Source organism: Bidens hawaiensis, unplaced genomic scaffold (assembly GCF_021521415.1).
Source record: "Bidens hawaiensis isolate Kalapana, Puna unplaced genomic scaffold, B.hawaiensis_p1.1 tig00004151_1, whole genome shotgun sequence".
Lineage (NCBI taxonomy): Eukaryota > Viridiplantae > Streptophyta > Magnoliopsida > Asterales > Asteraceae > Bidens > Bidens hawaiensis.
Window position 1 is genome coordinate 1,007,164 of NW_027491246.1, and position 6,922 is coordinate 1,014,085.

Sequence of the window (6,922 nt, forward strand, 5' to 3'; positions counted from 1 at the left end):
CAAAAGGAGCGTTACCTTTATTGATATATTTATCAATTTACCACCCATCAAAGGAAAGTAGAACATTAAATTGTAACAATGGATGTTCTTCAAGAACGATGTTTTTCTGAGCTACACCATGAAAAATATTTTGATAAGTTTCAGAGGGCTTCTCGACTTTGTCATAAAGACAACATAAAAAATAACATGTTAACCCATTCAATTTTGTGAATATTTTGTTTCATTTGAGCATAGTTTAACATGTCATGCTTCCCATACAATGTTCTGATCACCATTGAAAGAACAATTAATGTTGACATAAATATTTCAAATTTGATAAAAGTTAAGCATTGATAGGCATGGGGGTGACATGTCGAAAGTGTTCGCAATGTTTTCTTAAATTTTAATAGTTCAGGGGAAATAGTCAGTTTGCCAAATCCCGAACCTTTTGATTATTTCAAAAAATGCTCTTAAAAATAAATTTGAAACCTGAATCATGTTTAAAATTTTAACTTTCATACTTTTGACATTTTAAAGTCAATACTTTGAACCCATAACAAATTTGACGATAAATTTATTTTGCATTCTCAAACTTTTAAAAATACTCAAAATTTTTATTTTCGACCCTAACAAATTTTGACCAAAATGTAGTTAACTTGTACCAAACAATCTATTTACCAACTTTTGACCCATAAAATCAAATTTAAGTTCCACTAAAAAACCCAAAACAATTTTCATTTGAGAAACATGATTTGTTGTTGATTTTTAGAATTCACCAAGTATTTTGAATATATAGTAAAATAATATGTTAATATTTATATTTATAAAAATATATAGATATTATATAAATATAATGTAAAAGAAAAGTGAATAATTATTGATTTATTACATATCTTAAGGTATATTAGTTTTGGAGGTAAAAAATTATAAGAATTAATCAAAACATGACAAGTGTCCACATTTATTTTACTTTATTAGAATAGTAGGTAACATATATATTTATCTATATTATTGTCTACCACTTACAAGAGGCCAAACATAATTTATTCAATTAATAATCATTAATAATATATATTTATTATAATTATACTATATATAAAGCCAAACCTAAAGCTACAGTAAAGTGAATGTAGGTCCAATCAATGGCTGCCACGTGACAGCCACTAAGTTTCTTTTTTTTTAATATTTCGGAATTTGTTTTTCTATTTAATGAATTGAAACTAACATTGGTAACTAAAGTGGAAGGTGGTGTGGTGGTAATGCTTTGTTGTTGTAAGATCTAGACTAGTGTTCGAATCTCCATTTAGCCATTTTTGGGTTCCGTGTTTTTTAATAGAAATAGATTTTTTTTATTTAATATTATATGTAACACCCGTCAAACTTCCGGTTTAATGATTTAGCGCTTGTAAAGTATGTATAACTCTCGGGACTTAACCGACGTTTCTCGGAAGCCTTTACGTTATCCCGGTACGTTAACAAACCTAACTGTTCCTTCCATTTTGCCTTACACTTCAATTTGGAGGGACTAGAGTGTAATATATTATGTTATAACATAAACTAACCCTAGCCCCACCCCCCATTGTTGCGATCGGAAAAAAGAGCAGACCCAAGACCCACGATTTTCTTTTTTTGCAGCCAGTTCTAAGCCTTAGAACTTCAATTCAAGGTATGTTCTACGATTCCCCAAGTCTTTTACACGTTAATTGATCCTTATATTGCGCGTATTGATCGAAAAACTTCTTGTTGTAGGCTAACCGGGTGGCTGCCCAATTGAGCTTTTCCGGGGCTGTTTTGAGTGAGGTTTTGGCATCAAAATCCCACTAGGTATGACATGTACATCATATTATAATTTCATGGCCAATGGAGGTGTTTAGGTCGGTCAATCGATTTTAGTTCGAAAACTAGGGTTTACCGGGTGTAGGATTGACAATTGTTGACTTTGATGCATTAATTGATCGGATGACCGACCGAATCAGTTTGTACAGCCCTAGGGGGTATGAGGGCTGTGGAAAAATTAATTTTTTGATGCTCGGGGCTGTTTTGGTTAGTGCTTCGTCAATCGAGTCGGCGGTGCGTGAATTTTCGTTTAAATGTTAAAGTGAGAGTTGTAAAAAGGAACCGTCAAACCTATCAACTCGGGTGACATAATCATGATGAATGAAAAGATTAAAATGGGAATTTGGTCCATTTGGGTCTGATTCGTTTAACAAATGGTTTTAAGGTTTATTACGCGCATATTCGACTCGATTTGATTAGCCTTGGGCCAAGTGTTGGGCCTTGGGCCAAAGTGTTGGGCTTGAATGGCCCATTATATATATAGGGATGTACTTGAAAGGATGTTTATATATACATTTTGTATATGTATGTATGAGAATGTTTAGTTTTCGGTAATGATGATTTAATGGATGCACTCTTTTATTTTTAAACTTTTGGTATGACTATCATAACTGTTACTACAGATATTATTTACTTAAAACTTGAACTCACTCAGCTCAAGCTGACTTTGTGTGTATGTTAGTGTGAGTTTCAGGTTAGGAAGATGATGCCTTATCGCTTGGACGTGCACGAAGCTACTTGGACGGTGAAGGGCATACGTGGATGGAAGAATGTAATTTGAACAATTTTATTTAAATGGTTTTATGAATTATATTTAAAATTGGTTTTGGGCAAAATTCCCGGGTTTTAGGGAACTTACTTCACTATTTATGTTTTCCGCTGAATTTACACTCTGAGATGTTTGTTTTAATGGAAGAAACCGTTTTCAAGTTTAATTATTTTCATAAGTGTTTTGTATGAATACCAACTGTGGGGTTCCCGGGGTTCGGGGCCTTACAAGTTGGTATCAGAGCCATGGTTCGAGGGATCCGAGCATCCCCGAATGCTTGGACTCGAACTATAAGAAAAGAGACCAGTATGCCCACCGCGAGTAGCTGCACGCCAAGAGGTAACTTTAAATTATTAGTCATTCCTTTAAATTTAAAAGTTTCCAGTATGTGATTAACTATCTAAGTTTTAGATAGAAGGCTAACGAGGTTAGGGGCAGGGGGTGCTTAGGACGGGCGGGTAAATTAAACGACTAATTACACTTGATCAACGTAATTAGCAGTTTACCCTTACCTTACATGTTCTAAATGCCACCTGTACTTAATCATGTTAAAATTTTGTCTTTGTAGGGATAAGTCATGGTTAATACTCGAGCAGCTAAGAGAGGTGGTCCTAGTGTTCGCGGCCGTGGCCGTAAGCCACGTGCCGAAGCCAAGAGTGAGATTCCTACTCCCTAGCAGGAAACCCCGATTCATGAGGAGGGGGATAACCCCGCCTTAGATCCTGCTATGCGCGCGGCTATCGCGGATGAGGTATACCAGGTGCTCCATAGCGCCATACCCGAGATCGTTTCTGAGGCCGTTAGGGCCATGGAGGAGTCGCTGGTTGGTAAAGGTTCGGATAAGGGAAGGAAGAGTAAGGAGGTGCAGGTAGAAGAGGAAGAGGAAGTGTATGTGCCGAGTGGGGATGAAGATGAGGTGCGGACTATTAGTGTATCTACTCGAGGGTTGCTCGTATGGTGACTTTAAGAAGTGTGACCCCCCTTCTTTCGATGGTACTAAAGATGCATTGGCAGCAAATCAGTGAGTGAGAGAGATGGAGGCCATTCTGAGGGTAAGTAAGTGCAAGGGGATGACAAGGTGACTTAGGCTACTGCTTCGTTTCGTTCCGAGGCACTATGTTGGTGGGATAACTTGGCGCAAGCTATGGGTGATCGTTCGATTAGGAGGATGATGTGGGATGAGTTGAAGAAATTGGTTCTCGATCAGTTTTGTCCTCCGCATGAATTGGATAAGATAGAACAGGAATTCTTGACCTTGGAGGCTGGTACTACGTCGCATCGGGAGTATACCACCAAGTTTAACAAGATGGCTCGTTTATGTCCCGATTTGGTTACTCTCAAAGCCAAGAGGATTAAGAAGTACGTGAAGGGGCTTCCGGTGGATATTCGTAGGGGTGTGTTGACTACCGACATGAACTCTTTTCACTCGGTGGTCACTCTAGCAGGTACGCTGTATGATCAAAGGGAGAAGTTACCTCCGACTGAGAATAGGAAGGCATGGAACTCAAATTCGTACGGTAAGCGGCCCGGGGGAAGCAATTTTAATTCGTCTGAGAAAAGGGTAAAGACTGAGACTTCTGAGTTTAAAAGGGATGCGGCGTTCGGTAATTGCAAGAAGTGCGGGAAGCCGCACAAGGGGGAATGTAGGATTGGGTCTGGCACCTGTTTTCGTTGTGATAAGGTAGGACACCCCATTTCAAGTGTCCGACATTGACCTGTATCCGCTGTAAGGGTTCGATCACTTGGCATCAAACTGTCCTTCCAGTAAGGCGGGGGGGGGGGGGGGGACCGGGCAGGGGACTTCCTCGAGGGGGAAGATGGATGAGAAGCTGAAGGCCAGGGCGAGGGCCTTCAACATCTCCAAGAAGGAAGCGAAGGAGGATGCGGATGTCGTTTCAGGTATTTTTCCTTATTTAGCTTTCATCCCACCGTTATAATTTCTTATTCCATTGAAATTGTATGTGTTGATCGTGTAGCTAAGCAGTAGTATAATATTGTCCTAGGTACCTTTCTGCTTGATGAATTACAGGCGTCAGTCTTATTTGATTCGAGCGCCAGTAGAAGTTTTGTGTCTACCGCTTTCTATTCCTCGTTGAATAAATCACCCGAGCGCGTAGTCGATGTATTTGAGGTTGAGGTCGCCATAGAAAAATCCGTGTCCGTGTCTAGGGCTATTCAGGGTTGTTCCATCGAGTTGTCTGGGTATAGATTTCCGGTGCGGTTGTATTTGATGCCGCTTGGCTGTTTCGATGTGGTGCTAGGGATGGATTGGCTCGCGAATGTTGATGCGCAATCATTTGTGGTTAGAAACTCGTTCGTCTACGGGCCCCGGATGGGACTCAAATCACGGTCTTCGGTGATCGGAATGTTGCATCGCCACATATTATATCCATGCTTAAGGCGGGAAAGTTGATGCAGCGGGGGTGCGGGCGTATCTGGCGTATGCCATAAACATAAATACCGAGGTGGCTACCGTCGGTGATGTTTCTATTGTTCGGGATTTCCCGGATGTATTTCCAGATGATTTGTCAGATGTGCCGCCGGATCGCGAGGTCGAGTTCCAGATAGACCTTGTACCGGGCGCCAAACTCGTTGCCCGAGCTCCCTACCGCCTAGCGCCGAATGAAATGAAGGAGCTTATGGCTCAGTTGGAAGACTTGCTCGATAAGGGCTTTATTCGACCGAGCATCTCACCTTGGGTTGCCCCGGTCCTATTCGTTAAAAAGAAGGACGGTAGCATGCGGATGTGCATTGACTATCGTGAATTAAACAAGCTCATTGTTAAAAATCGGTACCCTCTTCCAAGGATCGATGATTTATTTGATCAGCTCCAAGGAGCTAGTTGGTTCTCGATGATCGACCTTAGGTCCGGGTATCATCAGTTGAAGATTCGGGAGGAAGATATTCCTAAGACTGCCTTCCGCACTCGTTATGGGCATTATGAATTTCTTGTGATATCTTTCGGTTTGACCAACACACCGGCTGCGTTCATGGATCTTATGAACCGGGTGTGTAGGCCAATTCTCGATCGTTCGGTTATTGTGTTCATCGACGACATTCTTGTGTACTCTAAAAGTGAATCCGATCACGCCGGTCATCTCAGGGAAGTGTTGGAGGCTCAGCGGAAGAACAAACTGTATGCGAAATTTTCTAAGTGTTTTTTCTGGTTGCGTGAGGTTCAGTTCTTGGGTCATGTTATTAACCCGAGCGGTATTCTGGTTGACCCTGCAAAGGTGGAAGCCGTGAATGAATGGGATTCTCCTAAGTCTCCATCTGAAATCCGTAGCTTTCTGGGTTTGGCGGGGTATTACCGCCGCTTTATCCCCGATTTTTTCGAAAATTGCTTCTTCACTGACCAGGTTGACTAAGAAGAGTGTTAACTTCGTTTGGGGTACTGAGCAGGAGGAGGCTTTTCTCGAGTTGAAGAACAGGTTGACGCATGCCCCGATTTTAGCTCTACCCGATGGCACCGACGATCTGGTGGTTTATTCTGATGCCTCTTATCAGGGGCTTGGTTGTGTTTTGATGCAGCGAGGCCGAGTCATCGCTTATGCCTCACAGCAGTTGAAGCCTCATGAGGCGAATTATCCTACACACGATTTAGAGCTGGCGGCGGTTGTGTTTGCGCTTAAGTTGTGGAGGCATTATTTGTACGGTGTTCCTTGCGTTATTTATACCGATCATAAGAGCTTAAAGTATTTCTTCGAGCAAAAGGAACTGAATATGCGACAGCATCGATGGTTGGAGTTGATTAAGGACTACGATCTGGAGATCATGTACCATCCGGGTAAGGCTAACGTGGTGGCCGACGCGTTAAGCCGGAAAGAGAGACCAAAACCTATTCGTGTGAAATCCTACCAGCTTATTCTCAAACCCGACATTTTGAAACAAATAGTCAACGTCTAGAATGAAGCGTTACAGGTGGAATGGATTATGTCAGAGCGTATTTGGGGTCAGGAAAAGTTGTTGGAAGACTTAGGTGATGGGGTGAAGTATAAGGATGGGTGTTTATGGGTACCGAGGCATGGAGATTTCAGAGGTAAAATTTTAGATGAGGCGCACAAGTCGCGCTCTTCCATTCATCCGGGCGCGACCAAGATGTACGAAGACTTGAAAAAGAATTATTGGTGGCCTGCGATGAAGTTTGAGGTGGCTCAGTATGTAAGTAAGTGTTTGACATGCCTGCAAGTTAAGGCCGAGCATCAGAAGCCGTTTGGGAAACTTCAGCCGTTGGAAATACCTGAGTGGAAATGGGAACATCTTACCATGGATTTCGTGACTAAACTGCCTCGTACTCCTAGGGGTAATTATGACACCATTTGGGTAATCTTGGATAGA